Source organism: Somniosus microcephalus, unplaced genomic scaffold (assembly GCF_052327205.1).
Source record: "Somniosus microcephalus isolate GS21.2 unplaced genomic scaffold, FLI_Smic_1.0 unresolved_chr7, whole genome shotgun sequence".
NCBI classification, from domain to species: domain Eukaryota; kingdom Metazoa; phylum Chordata; class Chondrichthyes; order Squaliformes; family Somniosidae; genus Somniosus; species Somniosus microcephalus.
The window spans coordinates 45,305,124-45,324,088 of NW_028225185.1; the positions used below are offsets into that span (position 1 = coordinate 45,305,124).

The following is an 18,965-nucleotide window of genomic DNA, read 5'->3' on the forward strand; positions in this document are numbered from 1 at the left end:
CTGTCTCTCTCGCTCGCTCGGGCTCTGTCTCTCTCGCTCACTCGGGCTGTCTCTCTCGCTCGCTCGGGCTCTGTCTCTCTCGCTCGCTCGGGCTCTGTCTCTCTCGCTCGCTCGGGCTCTGTCTCCCCGCTCGCTCGGGCTCTGTCTCTCTCGCTCGGGCTCTGTCTCTCTCGCTCGCTCGGGCTCTGTCGATCTCACTCGCTCGAGCTCTGTCTCTCTCGCTCGCGCGGGCTCTGTCTCTCTCGCTCGCTCGGGCTCTGTCTCTCTCGCTCGCTCGGGCTCTTTCTCTCTCGCTCGCTCGGGCTCTGTCTCTCCCGCTCGCTCGGGCTCTGTCTATCTCGCTCGCTCGAGCTCTGTCTCTCTCGCTCGCTCGGGGTCTGTCTATCTCGCTCGCTCGGGCTCTGTCTCTCTCGCTCGGGCTCTGTCTCTCCCGCTCGCTCGGGCTCTGTCTCTCTCGTTCGCTCGGGCTCTGTCTCTCTCGCTCGCTCGGGCTCTGTCTCTCTCGCTCGCTCGGGCTCTGTCTCTCCTGCTCGCTCGGGCTCTGTCTCTCTCGTTCGCTCGGGCTCTGTCTCTCTCGCTCGCTCGGGCTCTGTCTCTCCCGCTCGCTCGGGCTGTGTCTCTCTTGCTCGCTCGGGCTCTGTCTCTCCCGCTCGCTCGGTCTCTATCTCGCTCGCTCGGTCTCTTGTCTCTCCCGCTCGGTCTCGGTCTCCCTCGCTCGGTCTCGGTCTCCCTCGCTCGCTCGGTCTCCCTCGCTCGCTCGGTCTCCCTCGCTCGGTCTCGGTCTCCCTCGCTCGCTCGGTCTCCCTCGCTCGGTCTCGGTCTCCCTCGCTCGCTCGGTCTCCCTCGCTCGGTCTCGGTCTCCCTCGCTCGCTCGGTCTCCCTCGCTGGGTCTCGGTCTCCCTCGCTCGATCTCGGTCTCCCTCGCTCGATCTCGGTCTCCCTCGCTCGGTCTCGGTCTCCCTCGCTCGGTCTCCCTCGCTCGGTCTGTCTCTCTCGCTCGCTCGGGCTCTGTCTCTCTCGCTCGCTCGGGCTCTGTCTCTCCCGCTCGCTCGGGCTCTGTCTGTCCCGCTCGCTCGCTCGGGCTCTGTCTCTCTCGCTCGCTCGGGCTCTGTCTCTCTCGCTCGCTCGGGCTCTGTCTCTCTCGCTCGCTCGGGCTCTGTCTCTCCCGCTCGCTCGGGCTCTGTCTCTCTCGCTCGGGCTCTGTCTCTCCCGCTCGCTCGCTCGGGCTCTGTCTCCCCCTCCCGCTCGGTCTCTGTCTATCTCGCTCGCTCGGGCTCTGTCTCTCCCGCTCGCTCGGGCTCTGTCTCTCTCGCTCGCTCGGGCTCTGTCTCTCTCGCTCGCTCGGGCTCTGTCTCTCTCGCTCGCTCGGGCTCTGTCTCTCTCGCTCGCTCGGGCTCTGTCTCTCACGCTCGCTCGGGCTCTGTCTCTCACGCTCGCTCAGTCTCGGTCTCTCTTGCTCGCTCGGGCTCTGTCTCTCACGCTCGCTGGGGCTCGGTCTCTCTCCCTCGCTCGGGCTCTGTCTCTCTCGCTCGCTCAGGCTCGGTCTCTATCTCGCTCGCTCGGTCTCTTGTCTCTCCCGCTCGGTCTCGGTCTCCCTCGCTCGGTCTCGGTCTCCCTCGCTCGCTCGGTCTCCCTCGCTCGCTCGGTCTCCCTCGCTCGGTCTCGGTCTCCCTCGCTCGGTCTCGGTCTCCCTCGCTCGCTCGGTCTCCCTCGCTCGGTCTCGGTCTCCCTCGCTCGCTCGGTCTCCCTCGCTAGGTCTCGGTCTCCCTCGCTCGATCTCGGTCTCCCTCACTCGATCTCGGTCTCCCTCGCTCGGTCTCGGTCTCCCTCGCTCGGTCTCGGTCTCCCTCGCTCGGTCTGTCTCTCTCGCTCGCTCGGGCTCTGTCTCTCTCGCTCGCTCGGGCTCTGTCTCTCTCGCTCGCTCGGGCTGTCTCTCTCGCTCGCTCGGGCTCTGCCTCTCTCGCTCGCTCGGGCTCTGTCTCTCTCTCTCGCTCGGGCTCTGTCTCTCTCGCTCGCTCGGACTCTGTCTCTCTCGCTCACTCGGGCTGTCTCTCTCGCTCGCTCGGGCTCTGTCTCTCTCGCTCGCTCGGGCTCTGTCTCTCCCGCTCGCTCGGGCTCTGTCTCTCTCGCTCGCTCGGGTTCTGTCTCTCTCGCTCGCTCGGGCTCTGTCTCTCTCGCTCGCTCGGGCTCTGTCTATCTCGCTCGCTCGAGCTCTGTCTCTCTCGCTCGCTCGGGCTCTGTCTCTCTCGCTCGCTCGGGCTCTGTCTCTCTCGCTCGCTCGGGCTCTGTCTCTCTCGCTCGCTCGGGCTCTGTCTCTCCCGCTCGCTCGGGCTCTGTCTATCTCGCTCGCTCGAGCTCTGTCTCTCTCGCTCGCTCGGGGTCTGTCTATCTCGCTCGCTCGGGCTCTGTCTCTCCCGCTCGCTCGGGCTCTGTCTCTCTCGCTCGCTCGGGCTCTGTCTCCCCGCTCGCTCGGGCTCTGTCTCTCTCGCTCGGGCTCTGTCTCTCTCGCTCGCTCGGGCTCTGTCGATCTCGCTCGCTCGAGCTCTGTCTCTCTCGCTCGCGCGGGCTCTGTCTCTCTCGCTCGCTCGGGCTCTGTCTCTCTCGCTCGCTCGGGCTCTTTCTCTCTCGCTCGCTCGGGCTCTGTCTCTCCCGCTCGCTCGGGCTCTGTCTATCTCGCTCGCTCGAGCTCTGTCTCTCTCGCTCGCTCGGGGTCTGTCTATCTCGCTCGCTCGGGCTCTGTCTCTCTCGCTCGGGCTCTGTCTCTCCCGCTCGCTCGGGCTCTGTCTCTCTCGTTCGCTCGGGCTCTGTCTCTCTCGCTCGCTCGGGCTCTGTCTCTCTCGCTCGCTCGGGCTCTGTCTCTCCTGCTCGCTCGGGCTCTGTCTCTCTCGTTCGCTCGGGCTCTGTCTCTCTCGCTCGCTCGGGCTCTGTCTCTCCCGCTCGCTCGGGCTGTGTCTCTCTTGCTCGCTCGGGCTCTGTCTCTCCCGCTCGCTCGGTCTCTATCTCGCTCGCTCGGTCTCTTGTCTCTCCCGCTCGGTCTCGGTCTCCCTCGCTCGGTCTCGGTCTCCCTCGCTCGCTCGGTCTCCCTCGCTCGCTCGGTCTCCCTCGCTCGGTCTCGGTCTCCCTCGCTCGCTCGGTCTCCCTCGCTCGGTCTCGGTCTCCCTCGCTCGCTCGGTCTCCCTCGCTCGGTCTCGGTCTCCCTCGCTCGCTCGGTCTCCCTCGCTGGGTCTCGGTCTCCCTCGCTCGATCTCGGTCTCCCTCGCTCGATCTCGGTCTCCCTCGCTCGGTCTCGGTCTCCCTCGCTCGGTCTCCCTCGCTCGGTCTGTCTCTCTCGCTCGCTCGGGCTCTGTCTCTCTCGCTCGCTCGGGCTCTGTCTCTCCCGCTCGCTCGGGCTCTGTCTGTCCCGCTCGCTCGCTCGGGCTCTGTCTCTCTCGCTCGCTCGGGCTCTGTCTCTCTCGCTCGCTCGGGCTCTGTCTCTCTCGCTCGCTCGGGCTCTGTCTCTCCCGCTCGCTCGGGCTCTGTCTCTCTCGCTCGGGCTCTGTCTCTCCCGCTCGCTCGCTCGGGCTCTGTCTCCCCCTCCCGCTCGGTCTCTGTCTATCTCGCTCGCTCGGGCTCTGTCTCTCCCGCTCGCTCGGGCTCTGTCTCTCTCGCTCGCTCGGGCTCTGTCTCTCTCGCTCGCTCGGGCTCTGTCTCTCTCGCTCGCTCGGGCTCTGTCTCTCTCGCTCGCTCGGGCTCTGTCTCTCACGCTCGCTCGGGCTCTGTCTCTCACGCTCGCTCAGTCTCGGTCTCTCTTGCTCGCTCGGGCTCTGTCTCTCACGCTCGCTGGGGCTCGGTCTCTCTCCCTCGCTCGGGCTCTGTCTCTCTCGCTCGCTCAGGCTCGGTCTCTATCTCGCTCGCTCGGTCTCTTGTCTCTCCCGCTCGGTCTCGGTCTCCCTCGCTCGGTCTCGGTCTCCCTCGCTCGCTCGGTCTCCCTCGCTCGCTCGGTCTCCCTCGCTCGGTCTCGGTCTCCCTCGCTCGGTCTCGGTCTCCCTCGCTCGCTCGGTCTCCCTCGCTCGGTCTCGGTCTCCCTCGCTCGCTCGGTCTCCCTCGCTAGGTCTCGGTCTCCCTCGCTCGATCTCGGTCTCCCTCACTCGATCTCGGTCTCCCTCGCTCGGTCTCGGTCTCCCTCGCTCGGTCTCGGTCTCCCTCGCTCGGTCTGTCTCTCTCGCTCGCTCGGGCTCTGTCTCTCTCGCTCGCTCGGGCTCTGTCTCTCTCGCTCGCTCGGGCTGTCTCTCTCGCTCGCTCGGGCTCTGCCTCTCTCGCTCGCTCGGGCTCTGTCTCTCTCTCTCGCTCGGGCTCTGTCTCTCTCGCTCGCTCGGACTCTGTCTCTCTCGCTCACTCGGGCTGTCTCTCTCGCTCGCTCGGGCTCTGTCTCTCTCGCTCGCTCGGGCTCTGTCTCTCCCGCTCGCTCGGGCTCTGTCTCTCTCGCTCGCTCGGGTTCTGTCTCTCTCGCTCGCTCGGGCTCTGTCTCTCTCGCTCGCTCGGGCTCTGTCTATCTCGCTCGCTCGAGCTCTGTCTCTCTCGCTCGCTCGGGCTCTGTCTCTCTCGCTCGCTCGGGCTCTGTCTCTCTCGCTCGCTCGGGCTCTGTCTCTCTCGCTCGCTCGGGCTCTGTCTCTCCCGCTCGCTCGGGCTCTGTCTATCTCGCTCGCTCGAGCTCTGTCTCTCTCGCTCGCTCGGGGTCTGTCTATCTCGCTCGCTCGGGCTCTGTCTCTCCCGCTCGCTCGGGCTCTGTCTCTCTCGCTCGCTCGGGCTCTGTCTCTCTCGCTCGCTCGGTCTCCCTCGCTCGCTCGGGCTCTGTCACTCTCGCTCGCTCGGGCTCTGTCTCTCTCGCTCGCTCGGGCTCTGTCTCTCTCGCTCGGGCTCGGTCTCTCTCGCTCGCTCGGGCTCGGTCTCTCTCGTTCGCTCGGGCTCTGTCTCTCCCGCTCGCTCGGGCTCTGTCTCTCTCGCTCGCTCGGGCTCTGTCTCTCTCGCTCGCTCGGGCTCTGTCTCTCTCGCTCGCTCGGGCTCTGTCTCTCTCGCTCGCTCGGGCTCTGTCTCTCCTGCTCGCTCGGGCTCTGTCTCTCCCGCTCGCTCGGGCTCTGTCTCTCTCGCTCGCTCGGGCTCTGTCTCTCTCGCTCGCTCGGGCTCTGTCTCCCTCGCTCGGGCTCTGTCACTCTCGCTCGCTCGGGCTCTGTCTCTCTCGCTCACTCGGGCTCTGCCTCTCTCGCTCGCTCGGGCTCTGTCTCTCTCGCTCGCTCGGGCTCTGTCTCTCTCGCTCGCTCGGGCTCTGTCTCTCTCGCTCACTCGGGCTGTCTCTCTCGCTCGCTCGGGCTCTGTCTCTCTCGCTCGCTCGGGCTCTGTCTCTCTCGCTCGCTCGGGCTCTGTCTCTCCCGCTCGCTCGGGCTCTGTCTCTCTCGCTCGGGCTCTGTCTCTCTCGCTCGCTCGGGCTCTGTCGATCTCGCTCGCTCGAGCTCTGTCTCTCTCGCTCGCGCGGGCTCTGTCTCTCTCGCTCGCTCGGGCTCTGTCTCTCTCGCTCGCTCGGGCTCTTTCTCTCTCGCTCGCTCGGGCTCTGTCTCTCCCGCTCGCTCGGGCTCTGTCTATCTCGCTCGCTCGAGCTCTGTCTCTCTCGCTCGCTCGGGGTCTGTCTATCTCGCTCGCTCGGGCTCTGTCTCTCTCGCTCGGGCTCTGTCTCTCCCGCTCGCTCGGGCTCTGTCTCTCTCGTTCGCTCGGGCTCTGTCTCTCTCGCTCGCTCGGGCTCTGTCTCTCTCGCTCGCTCGGGCTCTGTCTCTCCTGCTCGCTCGGGCTCTGTCTCTCTCGTTCGCTCGGGCTCTGTCTCTCTCGCTCGCTCGGGCTCTGTCTCTCCCGCTCGCTCGGGCTGTGTCTCTCTTGCTCGCTCGGGCTCTGTCTCTCCCGCTCGCTCGGTCTCTATCTCGCTCGCTCGGTCTCTTGTCTCTCCCACTCGGTCTCGGTCTCCCTCGCTCGGTCTCGGTCTCCCTCGCTCGCTCGGTCTCCCTCGCTCGCTCGGTCTCCCTCGCTCGGTCTCGGTCTCCCTCGCTCGCTCGGTCTCCCTCGCTCGGTCTCGGTCTCCCTCGCTCGCTCGGTCTCCCTCGCTCGGTCTCGGTCTCCCTCGCTCGCTCGGTCTCCCTCGCTGGGTCTCGGTCTCCCTCGCTCGATCTCGGTCTCCCTCGCTCGATCTCGGTCTCCCTCGCTCGGTCTCGGTCTCCCTCGCTCGGTCTCCCTCGCTCGGTCTGTCTCTCTCGCTCGCTCGGGCTCTGTCTCTCTCGCTCGCTCGGGCTCTGTCTCTCCCGCTCGCTCGGGCTCTGTCTGTCCCGCTCGCTCGCTCGGGCTCTGTCTCTCTCGCTCGCTCGGGCTCTGTCTCTCTCGCTCGCTCGGGCTCTGTCTCTCTCGCTCGCTCGGGCTCTGTCTCTCTCGCTCGCTCGGGCTCTGTCTCTCCCGCTCGCTCGGGCTCTGTCTCTCTCGCTCGGGCTCTGTCTCTCCCGCTCGCTCGCTCGGGCTCTGTCTCCCCCTCCCGCTCGGTCTCTGTCTATCTCGCTCGCTCGGGCTCTGTCTCTCCCGCTCGCTCGGGCTCTGTCTCTCTCGCTCGCTCGGGCTCTGTCTCTCTCGCTCGCTCGGGCTCTGTCTCTCTCGCTCGCTCGGGCTCTGTCTCTCTCGCTCGCTCGGGCTCTGTCTCTCACGCTCGCTCGGGCTCTGTCTCTCACGCTCGCTCAGTCTCGGTCTCTCTTGCTCGCTCGGGCTCTGTCTCTCACGCTCGCTGGGGCTCGGTCTCTCTCCCTCGCTCGGGCTCTGTCTCTCTCGCTCGCTCAGGCTCGGTCTCTATCTCGCTCGCTCGGTCTCTTGTCTCTCCCGCTCGGTCTCGGTCTCCCTCGCTCGGTCTCGGTCTCCCTCGCTCGCTCGGTCTCCCTCGCTCGCTCGGTCTCCCTCGCTCGGTCTCGGTCTCCCTCGCTCGCTCGGTCTCCCTCGCTCGGTCTCGGTCTCCCTCGCTCGCTCGGTCTCCCTCGCTCGGTCTCGGTCTCCCTCGCTCGCTCGGTCTCCCTCGCTAGGTCTCGGTCTCCCTCGCTCGATCTCGGTCTCCCTCGCTCGATCTCGGTCTCCCTCGCTCGGTCTCGGTCTCCCTCGCTCGGTCTCGGTCTCCCTCGCTCGGTCTGTCTCTCTCGCTCGCTCGGGCTCTGTCTCTCTCGCTCGCTCGGGCTCTGTCTCTCCCGCTCGCTCGGGCTCTGTCTGTCACGCTCGCTCGCTCGGGCTCTGTCTCTCTCGCTCGCTCGGGCTCTGTCTCTCTCGCTCGCTCGGGCTCTGTCTCTCTCGCTCGCTCGGGCTCTGTCTCTCTCGCTCGCTCGGGCTCTGTCTCTCCCGCTCGCTCGGGCTCTGTCTCTCTCGCTCGGGCTCTGTCTCTCCCGCTCGCTCGCTCGGGCTCTGTCTCCCCCTCCCGCTCGGTCTCTGTCTATCTCGCTCGCTCGGGCTCTGTCTCTCCCGCTCGCTCGGGCTCTGTCTCTCTCGCTCGCTCGGGCTCTGCCTCTCCCGCTCGCTCGGGCTCTGTCTCTCCCGCTCGCTCGGGCTCTGTCTCTCCCGCTCGCTCGGGCTCTGTCTCTCCCGCTCGCTCGGGCTCTGTCTCTCCCGCTCGCTCGGGCTCTTGTCTCTCTCGCTCGCTCATGCTCTGTCTCTCTCGCTCGGGCTCTGTCTCTCCCGCTCGCTCGGGCTCTGTCTCTCCCGCTCGCTCGGGCTCTGTCTCTCCCGCTCGCTCGGGCTCTGTCTCTCCCGCTCGCTCGGGCTCTGTCTCTCTCGCTCGCTCGGGCTCTGTCTCTCTCGCTCGCTCGGGCTCTGTCTCTCTCGCTCGCTCGGGCTCTGCCTCTCTCGCTCGCTCGGGCTCTGTCTCTCTCGCTCGCTCGGGCTCTGTCTCTCTCGCTCACTCGGGCTGTCTCTCTCGCTCGCTCGGGCTCTGTCTCTCTCGCTCGCTCGGGCTCTGTCTCTCCCGCTCGCTCGGGCTCTGTCTCTCCCGCTCGCTCGGGCTCTGTCTCTCTCGCTCGCTCGGGCTCTGTCTCTCTCGCTCGCTCGGGCTCTGTCTCTCTCGCTCGCTCGGGCTCTGTCTCTCTCGCTCGCTCGGGCTCTGTCTCTCTCGCTCGCTCGGGGTCTGTCTATCTCGCTCCCTCGGGCTCTGTCTCTCTCGCTCGGGCTCTGTCTCTCCCGCTCGCTCGGGCTCTGTCTCTCTCGCTCGCTCGGGCTCTGTCTATCTCGCTCGCTCGAGCTCTGTCTCTCTAGCTCGCGCGGGCTCTGTCTCTTTCGCTCGCTCGGGCTCTGTCTCTCTCGCTCGCTCGGGCTCTGTCTCTCTCGCTCGCTCCGGCTCTGTCTCTCCCGCTCGCTCGGGCTCTGTCTATCTCGCTCGCTCGAGCTCTGTCTCTCTCGCTCGCTCGGGGTCTGTCTATCTCGTTCACTCGGGCTCTGTCTCTCTCGTTCGCTCGGGCTCTGTCTCTCTCGCTCGCTCGGGCTCTGTCTCTCCCGCTCGCTCGGGCTGTGTCTCTCTTGCTCGCTCGGGCTCTGTCTCTCCCGCTCGCTCGGTCTCTATCTCGCTCGCTCGGTCTCTTGTCTCTCCCGCTCGGTCTCGGTCTCCCTCGCTCGGTCTCGGTCTCCCTCGCTCGCTCGGTCTCCCTCGCTCGCTCGGTCTCCCTCGCTCGGTCTCGGTCTCCCTCGCTCGGTCTCGGTCTCCCTCGCTCGGTCTCGGTCTCCCTCGCTCGCTCGGGCTCTGTCTCTCTCGCTCGCTCGGGCTCTGTCTCTCCCGCTCGCTCGGGCTCTGTCTATCTCGCTCGCTCGAGCTCTGTCTCTCTCGCTCGCTCGGGGTCTGTCTATCTCGTTCACTCGGGCTCTGTCTCTCTCGCTCGGGCTCTGTCTCTCCCGCTCGCTCGGGCTCTGTCTCTCTCGTTCGCTCGGGCTCTGTCTCTCTCGCTCGCTCGGGCTCTGTCTCTCTCGCTCGCTCGGGCTCTGTCTCTCTCGCTCGCTCGGGCTCTGTCTCTCCCGCTCGCTCGGGCTGTGTCTCTCTTGCTCGCTCGGGCTCTGTCTCTCCCGCTCGCTCGGTCTCTATCTCGCTCGCTCGGTCTCTTGTCTCTCCCGCTCGGTCTCGGTCTCCCTCGCTCGGTCTCGGTCTCCCTCGCTCGCTCGGTCTCCCTCGCTCGGTCTCGGTCTCCCTCGCTCGGTCTCGGTCTCCCTCGCTCGGGCTCTGTCTCTCTCGCTCGCTCGGGCTCTGTCTCTCCCGCTCGCTCGGGCTCTGTCTGTCCCGCTCGCTCGCTCAGGCTCTGTCTCTCTCGCTCGCTCGGGCTCTGTCTCTCTCGCTCGCTCGGGCTCTGTCTCTCTCGCTCGCTCGGGCTCTGTCTCTCTCGCTCGCTCGCTCGGGCTCTGTCTCCCCCTCTCGCTCAGGCTCTGTCTCTCTCGCTCGCTCGGTCTCTGTCTCTCTCGCTCGCTCGGGCTCTGTCTCTCTCGCTCGCTCGGGCTCTGTCTCTCTCGCTCGCTCGGGCTCTGTCTCTCTCGCTCGCTCGGGCTCTGTCTCTCTCGCTCGTTCGGGCTCGGTCTCTCTCGCTCGCTCGGGCTCGGTCTCTCCCGCTCGCTCGGGCTCTGTCTCTCCCGCTCGCTCGGGCTCTGTCTCTCCCGCTCGCTCGGGCTCTGTCTCTCCCGCTCGCTCGGGCTCTGTCTCTCTCGCTCGCTCGGGCTCTGTCTCTCTCACTCGCTCGGGCTCTGTCTCTCTCGCTCGCTCGGGCTCTGTCTCTCCCGCTCGCTCGGGCTCTGTCTCTCCCGCTCGCTCGGGCTCTGTCTCTCCCGCTCGCTCGGGCTCGGTCTCTCCCGCTCGCTCGGGCTCGGTCTCTCCCGCTCGCTCGGGCTCTGTCTCTCCCGCTCGCTCGGGCTCTGTCTCTCCCGCTCGCTCGATCTCTGTCTCTCCCGCTCGCTCGGTCTCTGTCTCTCCCGCTCGCTCGGGCTCTGTCTCTCCCGCTCGCTCGGGCTCTGTCTCTCCCGCTCGCTCGGGCTCTGTCTCTCTCGCTCGTGCGGGCTCTGTCTCTCCCGCTCGCTCGGGCTCTGTCTCTCTCGCTCGCTCGGGCTGTCTCTCTCGCTCGCTCGGGCTCTCTCTCTCTCGCTCACTCGGGCTGTCTCTCTCGCTCGCTCGGGCTCTGTCTCTCTCGCTCGCTCGGGCTCTGTCTCTCCCGCTCGCTCGGGCTCTGTCTCTCCCGCTCGCTCGGGCTCTGTCTCTCTCGCTCGCTCGGGCTCTGTCTCTCTCGCTCGCTCGGGCTCTGTCTCTCTCGCTCGCTCGGGCTCTGTCTCTCTCGCTCGCTCGGGCTCTGTCTATCTCGCTCGCTCGAGCTCTGTCTCTCTCGCTCGCGCGGGCTCTGTCTCTCTCGCTCGCTCGGGCTCTGTCTCTCTCGCTCGCTCGGGCTCTGTCTCTCTCGCTCGCTCGGGCTCTGTCTCTCCCGCTCGCTCGGGCTCTGTCTATCTCGCTCGCTCGAGCTCTGTCTCTCTCGCTCGCTCGGGGTCTGTTTATCTCGCTCCCTCGGGCTCTGTCTCTCCCGCTCGCTCGGGCTCTGTCTCTCTCGCTCGCTCGGGCTCTGTCTATCTCGCTCGCTCGAGCTCTGTCTCTCTCGCTCGCGCGGGCTCTGTCTCTCTCGCTCGCTCGGGCTCTGTCTCTCTCGCTCGCTCGGGCTCTGTCTCTCCCGCTCGCTCGGGCTCTGTCTATCTCGCTCGCTCGAGCTCTGTCTCTCTCGCTCGCTCGGGGTCTGTCTATCTCGTTCACTCGGGCTCTGTCTCTCTCGCTCGGGCTCTGTCTCTCCCGCTCGCTCGGGCTCTGTCTCTCTCGTTCGCTCGGGCTCTGTCTCTCTCGCTCGCTCGGGCTCTGTCTCTCTCGCTCGCTCGGGCTCTGTCTCTCCCGCTCGCTCGGGCTCTGTCTCTCTCGTTCGCTCGGGCTCTGTCTCTCTCGCTCGCTCGGGCTCTGTCTCTCCCGCTCGCTCGGGCTGTGTCTCTCTTGCTCGCTCGGGCTCTGTCTCTCCCGCTCGCTCGGTCTCTATCTCGCTCGCTCGGTCTCTTGTCTCTCCCGCTCGGTCTCGGTCTCCCTCGCTCGGTCTCGGTCTCCCTCGCTCGCTCGGTCTCCCTCGCTCGCTCGGTCTCCCTCGCTCGGTCTCGGTCTCCCTCGCTCGGTCTCGGTCTCCCTCGCTCGCTCGGGCTCTGTCTCTCTCGCTCGCTCGGGCTCTGTCTCTCCCGCTCGCTCGGGCTCTGTCTATCTCGCTCGCTCGAGCTCTGTCTCTCTCGCTCGCTCGGGGTCTGTCTATCTCGTTCACTCGGGCTCTGTCTCTCTCGCTCGGGCTCTGTCTCTCCCGCTCGCTCGGGCTCTGTCTCTCTCGTTCGCTCGGGCTCTGTCTCTCTCGCTCGCTCGGGCTCTGTCTCTCTCGCTCGCTCGGGCTCTGTCTCTCCCGCTCGCTCGGGCTCTGTCTCTCTCGTTCGCTCGGGCTCTGTCTCTCTCGCTCGCTCGGGCTCTGTCTCTCCCGCTCGCTCGGGCTGTGTCTCTCTTGCTCGCTCGGGCTCTGTCTCTCCCGCTCGCTCGGTCTCTATCTCGCTCGCTCGGTCTCTTGTCTCTCCCGCTCGGTCTCGGTCTCCCTCGCTCGCTCGGTCTCCCTCGCTCGCTCGGTCTCCCTCGCTCGGTCTCGGTCTCCCTCGCTCGGTCTCGGTCTCCCTCGCTCGGGCTCTGTCTCTCTCGCTCGCTCGGGCTCTGTCTCTCCCGCTCGCTCGGGCTCTGTCTGTCCCGCTCGCTCGCTCAGGCTCTGTCTCTCTCGCTCGCTCGGGCTCTGTCTCTCTCGCTCGCTCGGGCTCTGTCTCTCTCGCTCGCTCGGGCTCTGTCTCTCTCGCTCGCTCGCTCGGGCTCTGTCTCTCCCGCTCGCTCGGGCTCTGTCTCTCTCGCTCGGGCTCTGTCTCTCCCGCTCGCTCGCTCGGGCTCTGTCTCCCCCTCTCGCTCGGTCTCTGTCTATCTCGCTCGCTCGGGCTCTGTCTCTCCCGCTCGCTCGGGCTCTGTCACTCTCGCTCGCTCGGGCTCTGTCTCTCTCGCTCGCTCGGGCTCTGTCTTTCTCGCTCGCTCGGGCTCTGTCTCTCACGCTCGCTCGGGCTCTGTCTCTCACGCTCGCTCAGTCTCGGTCTCTCTTGCTCGCTCGGGCTCTGTCTCTCACGCTCGCTGGGGCTCGGTCTCTCTCCCTCGCTCGGGCTCTGTCTCTCTCGCTCGCTCGGGCTCGGTCTCTCTCGCTCGCTCGGGCTCGGTCTCTCTCGCTCGCTCGGGCTCTGTCTCTCTCGCTCGCTCGGGCTCTGTCTCTCTCGCTCGCTCGGGCTCTGTCTCTCTCGCTCGCTCGGTCTCTGTCTCTCTCGCTCGCTCGGGCTCTGTCTCTCTCGCTCGCTCGGGCTCTGTCTCTCTCGCTCGCTCGGGCTCTGTCTCTCTCGCTCGCTCGGGCTGTGTCTCTCTCGCTCGTTCGGGCTCGGTCTCTCTCGCTCGCTCGGGCTCGGTCTCTCCCGCTCGCTCGGGCTCTGTCTCTCCCGCTCGCTCGGGCTCTGTCTCTCCCGCTCGCTCGGGCTCTGTCTCTGTCGCTCGCTCGGGCTCTGTCTCTCTCACTCGCTCGGGCTCTGTCTCTCTCGCTCGCTCGGGCTCTGTCTCTCCCGCTCGCTCGGGCTCTGTCTCTCCCGCTCGCTCGGGCTCTGTCTCTCCCGCTCGCTCGGGCTCTGTCTCTCCCGCTCGCTCGGGCTCGGTCTCTCCCGCTCGCTCGGGCTCTGTCTCTCCCGCTCGCTCGGGCTCTGTCTCTCCCGCTCGCTCGGTCTCTGTCTCTCCCGCTCGCTCGGTCTCTGTCTCTCCCGCTCGCTCGGGCTCTGTCTCTCCCGCTCGCTCGGGCTCTGTCGCTCCCGCTCGCTCGGGCTCTGTCTCTCTCGCTCGTGCGGGCTCTGTCTCTCCCGCTCGCTCGGGCTCTGTCTCTCTCGCTCGCTCGGGCTGTCTCTCTCGCTCGCTCGGGCTCTCTCTCTCCCGCTCGCTCGGGCTCTGTCTCTCTCGCTCGCTCGGGCTCTGTCTCTCTCGCTCGCTCGGGCTCTGTCTCTCTCACTCGCTCGGGCTCTGTCTCTCTCGCTCGCTCGGGCTCTGTCTCTCCCGCTCGCTCGGGCTCTGTCTATCTCGCTCGCTCGGGCTCTGTCTCTCTCGCTCGCTCGGGCTCTGTCTCTCTCGCTCGGGCTCTGTCTCTCTCGCTCGCTCGGGCTCTGTCTCTCTCGCTTGCTCGGGCTCTGTCTCTCTCGCTCGGGCTCTGTCTCTCCCGCTCGCTCGGGCTCTGTCTCTGTCTCTCGCTCGCTCGGGCTCTGTCTCTCTCGCTCGCTCGGGCTCTGTCTCTCTCGCTCGCTCGGGCTCTGTCTATCTCGCTCGCTCGGGCTCTGTCTCTCTCCCTCGCTCGGGCTCTGTCTCTCTCGCTCGGGCTCTCTCTCTCGCTCGCTCGGGATCTGTCTCTCTCGCTCGCTCGGGCTCTGTCTCTCCCGCTCACTCGGGCTCTGTCTCTCTCGCTCGCTCGGGCTCTGTCTCTCTCGCTCGCTCTGTCTCTCTCGCTCGCTCGGTCTCTTGTCTCTCCCGCTCGGTCTCGGTCTCCCTCGCTCGGTCTCGGTCTCCCTCGCTCGCTCGGTCTCCCTCGCTCGGTCTCGGTCTCCCTCGCTCGGTCTCGGTCTCCCTCGCTCGGTCTGTCTCGCTCGCTCGCTCGGGCTCTGTCTCTCTCGCTCGCTCGGGCTCTGTCTCTCCCGCTCGCTCGGGCTCTGTCTGTCCCGCTCGCTCGCTCGGGCTCTGTCTCTCTCGCTCGCTCGGGCTCTGTCTCTCCCGCTCGCTCGGGCTGTGTCTCTCTTGCTCGCTCGGGCTCTGTCTCTCCCGCTCGCTCGGTCTCTATCTCGCTCGCTCGGTCTCTTGTCTCTCCCGCTCGGTCTCGGTCTCCCTCGCTCGGTCTCGGTCTCCCTCGCTCGCTCGGTCTCCCTCGCTCGCTCGGTCTCCCTCGCTCGGTCTCGGTCTCCCTCGCTCGCTCGGTCTCCCTCGCTCGGTCTCGGTCTCCCTCGCTCGGTCTCGGTCTCCCTCGCTCGGTCTGTCTCTCTCGCTCGCTCGGGCTCTGTCTCTCTCGCTCGCTCGGGCTCTGTCTCTCCCGCTCGCTCGGGCTCTGTCTGTCCCGCTCGCTCGCTCAGGCTCTGTCTCTCTCGCTCGCTCGGGCTCTGTCTCTCTCGCTCGCTCGGGCTCTGTCTCTCTCGCTCGCTCGGGCTCTGTCTCTCTCGCTCGCTCGCTCGGGCTCTGTCTCTCCCGCTCGCTCGGGCTCTGTCTCTCTCGCTCGGGCTCTGTCTCTCCCGCTCGCTCGCTCGGGCTCTGTCTCCCCCTCTCGCTCGGTCTCTGTCTATCTCGCTCGCTCGGGCTCTGTCTCTCCCGCTCGCTCGGGCTCTGTCTCTCTCGCTCGCTCGGGCTCTGTCTCTCTCGCTCGCTCGGGCTCTGTCTCTCTCGCTCGCTCGGGCTCTGTCTCTCACGCTCGCTCGGGCTCTGTCTCTCACGCTCGCTCGGTCTCGGTCTCCCTCGCTCGGTCTCGGTCTCCCTCGCTCGCTCGGTCTCCCTCGCTCGCTCGGTCTCCCTCGCTCGGTCTCGGTCTCCCTCGCTCGCTCGGGCTCTGTCTCTCTCGCTCGCTCGGGCTCTGTCTCTCCCGCTCGGGCTCTGTCTATCTCGCTCGCTCGAGCTCTGTCTCTCTCGCTCGCTCGGGGTCTGTCTATCTCGTTCACTCGGGCTCTGTCTCTCTCGCTCGGGCTCTGTCTCTCCCGCTCGCTCGGGCTCTGTCTCTCTCGTTCGCTCGGGCTCTGTCTCTCTCGCTCGCTCGGGCTCTTTCTCTCTCGCTCGCTCGGGCTCTGTCTCTCCCGCTCGCTCGGGCTCTGTCTCTCTCGTTCGCTCGGGCTCTGCCTCTCTCGCTCGCTCGGGCTCTGTCTCTCCCGCTCGCTCGGGCTGTGTCTCTCTTGCTCGCTCGGGCTCTGTCTCTCCCGCTCGCTCGGTCTCTATCTCGCTCGCTCGGTCTCTTGTCTCTCCCGCTCGGTCTCGGTCTCCCTCGCTCGCTCGGTCTCCCTCGCTCGCTCGGTCTCCCTCGCTCGGTCTCGGTCTCCCTCGCTCGGTCTCGGTCTCCCTCGCTCGGGCTCTGTCTCTCTCGCTCGCTCGGGCTCTGTCTCTCCCGCTCGCTCGGGCTCTGTCTGTCCCGCTCGCTCGCTCAGGCTCTGTCTCTCTCGCTCGCTCGGGCTCTGTCTCTCTCGCTCGCTCGGGCTCTGTCTCTCTCGCTCGCTCGGGCTCTGTCTCTCTCGCTCGCTCGCTCGGGCTCTGTCTCTCCCGCTCGCTCGGGCTCTGTCTCTCTCGCTCGGGCTCTGTCTCTCCCGCTCGCTCGCTCGGGCTCTGTCTCCCCCTCTCGCTCGGTCTCTGTCTATCTCGCTCGCTCGGGCTCTGTCTCTCCCGCTCGCTCGGGCTCTGTCACTCTCGCTCGCTCGGGCTCTGTCTCTCTCGCTCGCTCGGGCTCTGTCTCTCTCGCTCGCTCGGGCTCTGTCTCTCACGCTCGCTCGGGCTCTGTCTCTCACGCTCGCTCAGTCTCGGTCTCTCTTGCTCGCTCGGGCTCTGTCTCTCACGCTCGCTGGGGCTCGGTCTCTCTCCCTCGCTCGGGCTCTGTCTCTCTCGCTCGCTCGGGCTCGGTCTCTCTCGCTCGCTCGGGCTCGGTCTCTCTCGCTCGCTCGGGCTCTGTCTCTCTCGCTCGCTCGGGCTCTGTCTCTCTCGCTCGCTCGGGCTCTGTCTCTCTCGCTCGCTCGGTCTCTGTCTCTCTCGCTCGCTCGGGCTCGGTCTCTCTCGCTCGCTCGGGCTCTGTCTCTCTCGCTCGCTTGGGCTCTGTCTCTCTCGCTCGCTCGGGCTCTGTCTCTCTCGCTCGCTCGGGCTCTGTCTCTCTCGCTCGCTCGGGCTCTGTCTCTCTCGCTCGCTCGGGCTCTGTCTCTCCCGCTCGCTCGGGCTCTGTCTCTCCCGCTCGCTCGGGCTCTGTCTCTCCCGCTCGCTCGGGCTCTGTCTCTCCCGCTCGCTCGGGCTCGGTCTCTCCCGCTCGCTCGGGCTCTGTCTCTCCCGCTCGCTCGGGCTCTGTCTCTCCCGCTCGCTCGGTCTCTGTCTCTCCCGCTCGCTCGGTCTCTGTCTCTCCCGCTCGCTCGGGCTCTGTCTCTCCCGCTCGCTCGAACTCTGTCGCTCCCGCTCGCTCGGGCTCTGTCTCTCTCGCTCATGCGGGCTCTGTCTCTCCCGCTCGCTCGGGCTCTGTCTCTCTCGCTCGCTCGGGCTGTCTCTCTCGCTCGCTCGGGCTCTCTCTCTCCCGCTCGCTCGGTCTCTGTCTCTCTCGCTCGCTCGGGCTCTGTCTCTCTCGCTCGCTCGGGCTCTGTCTCTCTCACTCGCTCGGGCTCTGTCTCTCTCGCTCGCTCGGGCTCTGTCTCTCCCGCTCGCTCGGGCTCTGTCTATCTCGCTCGCTCGGGCTCTGTCTCTCTCGCTCGCTCGGGCTCTGTCTCTCTCGCTCGGGCTCTGTCTCTCTCGCTCGCTCGGGCTCTGTCTCTCTCGCTTGCTCGGGCTCTGTCTCTCTCGCTCGGGCTCTGTCTCTCCCGCTCGCTCGGGCTCTGTCTCTGTCTCTCGCTCGCTCGGGCTCTGTCTCTCTCGCTCGCTCGGGCTCTGTCTCTCTCGCTCGCTCGGGCTCTGTCTATCTCGCTCGCTCGGGCTCTGTCTCTCTCCCTCGCTCGGGCTCTGTCTCTCTCGCTCGGGCTCTCTCTCTCGCTCGCTCGGGCTCTGTCTCTCTCGCTCGCTCGGGCTCTGTCTCTCCCGCTCACTCGGGCTCTGTCTCTCTCGCTCGCTCGGGCTCTGTCTCTCTCGCTCGCTCTGTCTCTCTCGCTCGCTCGGTCTCTTGTCTCTCCCGCTCGGTCTCGGTCTCCCTCGCTCGGTCTCGGTCTCCCTCGCTCGCTCGGTCTCCCTCGCTCGGTCTCGGTCTCCCTCGCTCGGTCTCCCTCGCTCGGTCTGTCTCGCTCGCTCGCTCGGGCTCTGTCTCTCTCGCTCGCTCGGGCTCTGTCTCTCCCGCTCGCTCGGGCTCTGTCTGTCCCGCTCGCTCGCTCGGGCTCTGTCTCTCTCGCTCGCTCGGGCTCTGTCTCTCCCGCTCGCTCGGGCTGTGTCTCTCTTGCTCGCTCGGGCTCTGTCTCTCCCGCTCGCTCGGTCTCTATCTCGCTCGCTCGGTCTCTTGTCTCTCCCGCTCGGTCTCGGTCTCCCTCGCTCGGTCTCGGTCTCCCTCGCTCGCTCGGTCTCCCTCGCTCGCTCGGTCTCCCTCGCTCGGTCTCGGTCTCCCTCGCTCGCTCGGTCTCCCTCGCTCGGTCTCGGTCTCCCTCGCTCGGTCTCGGTCTCCCTCGCTCGGTCTGTCTCTCTCGCTCGCTCGGGCTCTGTCTCTCTCGCTCGCTCGGGCTCTGTCTCTCCCGCTCGCTCGGGCTCTGTCTGTCCCGCTCGCTCGCTCAGGCTCTGTCTCTCTCGCTCGCTCGGGCTCTGTCTCTCTCGCTCGCTCGGGCTCTGTCTCTCTCGCTCGCTCGGGCTCTGTCTCTCTCGCTCGCTCGCTCGGGCTCTGTCTCTCCCGCTCGCTCGGGCTCTGTCTCTCTCGCTCGGGCTCTGTCTCTCCCGCTCGCTCGCTCGGGCTCTGTCTCCCCCTCTCGCTCGGTCTCTGTCTATCTCGCTCGCTCGGGCTCTGTCTCTCCCGCTCGCTCGGGCTCTGTCTCTCTCGCTCGCTCGGGCTCTGTCTCTCTCGCTCGCTCGGGCTCTGTCTCTCTCGCTCGCTCGGGCTCTGTCTCTCACGCTCGCTCGGGCTCTGTCTCTCACGCTCGCTCGGTCTCGGTCTCTCTTGCTCGCTCGGGCTCTGTCTCTCACGCTCGCTGGGGCTCGGTCTCTCTCCCTCGCTCGGGCTCTGTCTCTCTCGCTCGCTCGGGCTCGGTCTCTCTCGCTCGCTCGGGCTCGGTCTCTCTCGCTCGCTCGGGCTCGGTCTCTCTCGCTCGCTCGGGCTCGGTCTCTCTCGCTCGCTCGGGCTCTGTCTCTCTCGCTCGCTCGGGCTCTGTCTCTCTCGCTCGCTCGGGCTCTGTCTCTCTCGCTCGCTCGGTCTCTGTCTCTCTCGCTCGCTCGGGCTCTGTCTCTCTCGCTCGCTCGGGCTCTGTCTCTCTCGCTCGCTCGGGCTCTGTCTCTCTCGCTCGCTCGGGCTCTGTCTCTCTCGCTCGTTCGGGCTCGGTCTCTCTTGCTCGCTCGGGCTCGGTCTCTCCCGCTCGCTCGGGCTCTGTCTCTCCCGCTCGCTCGGGCTCTGTCTCTCCCGCTCGCTCGGGCTCTGTCTCTCTCGCTCGCTCGGGCTCTGTCTCTCTCGCTCGCTCGGGCTCTGTCTCTCTCGCTCGCTCGCGCTCTGTCTCTCTCGCTCGCTCGGGCTCTGTCTCTCCCGCTCGCTCGGGCTCTGTCTCTCCCGCTCGCTCGGGCTCTGTCTCTCCCGCTCGCTCGGGCTCTGTCTCTCCCGCTCGCTCGGGCTCTGTCTCTCCCGCTCGCTCGGGCTCTGTCTCTCCCGCTCGCTCGGGCTCTGTCTCTCCCGCTCGCTCGGGCTCTGTCTCTCCCGCTCGCTCGGGCTCTGTCTCTCTCGCTCGCGCGGGCTCTGTCTCTCCCGCTCGCTCGGGCTCTGTCTCTCTCGCTCGGGCTGTCTCTCTCGCTCGCTCGGGCTCACTCTCTCCCGCTCGCTCGGGCTCTGTCTCTCTCGCTCGCTCGGGCTCTGTCTCTCTCGCTCGCTCGGGCTCTGTCTCTCTCGCTCGCTCGGGCTTTGTCTCTCTCGCTCGCTCGGGCTCTGTCTCTCCCGCTCGCTCGGGCTCTGTCTATCTCGCTCGCTCGG

At 67.3% G+C, this 18,965-nt stretch overlaps 1 protein-coding gene across 2 annotated transcripts in view; it reads right to left on the minus strand.

The window, feature by feature from the left end:
* The window catches only part of LOC147086871 (uncharacterized), a 64,966-nt gene that overhangs the window by 16,034 nt on the left and 29,967 nt on the right, over positions 1–18,965 (minus strand). The gene's annotated exons all lie outside the window — the stretch shown is intronic.